The sequence below is a fragment of the Lathyrus oleraceus genome, chromosome 6 (genome assembly GCF_024323335.1).
Source record: "Lathyrus oleraceus cultivar Zhongwan6 chromosome 6, CAAS_Psat_ZW6_1.0, whole genome shotgun sequence".
Classification (NCBI taxonomy): Eukaryota; Viridiplantae; Streptophyta; class Magnoliopsida; order Fabales; family Fabaceae; genus Lathyrus; species Lathyrus oleraceus.
This window is the reverse complement of record NC_066584.1, coordinates 307691984-307693730: the sequence shown is the minus strand read 5'-3', so window position 1 is coordinate 307693730 and position 1747 is coordinate 307691984.

The window sequence follows — 1747 nt, the reverse complement described above, 5'->3', positions numbered from 1 at the left end:
AGAGTCGTTATGACTAGTTGAATTTGATCGAAGAGAAGCGCTTAACTGCCATGTGCCATGGTCAGTTGTATCAACAGAGAATGAAGAAAGCATTCGATAAGAAGGTCAAGCCTCGCGTGTTCCGAGAAGGTGACCTTGTGCTCAAGAAAGTTTTGTCTTTCGCGCCCGATTCCAGGGGCAAGTGGACTCCAAACTACGAGGGTCCATATGTTGTTAAGAGAGCCTTTTCAGGCGGTGCTTTGACGCTTACAACAATGGATGGGGAGGATTTCACTCGTCCTGTGAATTCAGATGCAGTTAAAAGATACTTTGCCTAGAAAAAAAAGTATATGCAAATGAAAAAACAAATGAAAAAAAAAAAACAGAATAGCTCGCTAAGTTGAAAACCCGAAAGGGCGGCTTAGGCAAAAATGAGCGTCTCGGTGGAGAACCCGCAAGGGTAATCCAGGCAAAAATTAGAGACTTGGAAAAAAAGAACATATTTGCATACCCGCTAGATTGAGTACCTCACTCTGGGGCAATTTAGGCAAAAATTAGGGATTGTGGCAAGTAACTGCATCCTGACAAGACTTTCTGGTTCAACAGTCGTCATTTCGTCAGAAGATTCTCGATTCGTCGTCAACTGAAGCTTCGGATACATCGAGATTCAAATTGGTAGAGAAAGGATCATTATGTTCAATGTAGCCCTCTTCCAATATATATCACTGATTTCAAATTTGTACAGATCTATGGAGTCTTGCCATTTGCAGACTACCATTCTATCAAATCAATTTGAGCTTTTTATCCAATTTATTTGCACCCTTATTTGTTTCAACTCAACAAATGTTTTGCATGTTTTAAATTGATAAAATGTCATTGTTTTAAACAAATCAAATTTTTCAAAATTGTTGTTTTAAACAAAGTGAACATTCACAAGATTGAAAGGATACTCAAGAATATCTCAGTGCTCTCCCGAGGGTGGCATGATTCCCAACAGATAAGACATTCGTTCATTTTCCTGATTTGGTTGTATTTTCTTTCTTCAGACCTTTGTTGAGGTTGTTCCTCAAGCAGAGTTGTTGTTGGGGCTGTTCCCCAGTACAGTCGCAAGTGATGTGTTGTTGAAGACTTCGTTCTCTCCAGCAGCAGTTTTCCCCTTGCATGGGTGTTTTCTTGAGAAGTTTCGGCGGTTGATGGTTTGTCATCCTGGTGCCCTGTCACTTTCTCCAGTGGGTCGTATGCCCCAGATTTTATTTGTCTCCTCATCACAGTCATGAGTATAACTGATTGATTGATACTCCCCTCGGAGTCGCGAGTAGAGCTGTTATTAATATCCCCACCAGGGTTGCAAGTGGAGTTGTTACCGCTTTTCCCCGTGCAGTGTGCCAGCAGGATTTGTCTGTTTCCTCAGCACGTTTGTTTTCTTTTGAAGACTTGGTAAGTCGGTGGTTTGATACCCGGTACTTTACCTTTTCCCCGGCGAAGTCGTCTGCGGAATTATTGCTATCTCTCCATCAGAGTTATTCTCTCCAGCAGAGCAGGATTTATTTTCCTGAGCAGTTTTGATTTGGGTTGACATCCCAGTATTACAATCATCTTTTCCTCAGCTTAGCCTGCAGAATGTTTGTTGTGATCAGTTTGCTGTGTATTCTCCCCAAGTGGAGTGGTCCGTTGCAGAATCTATCTGTTTTAATCTGTCCTCCCTCAGTGGTTTGTTCCCAAGAGAGTAGCCGACAGTTTTCCCCAGTAGAGTTGCTTATGCAGTCAG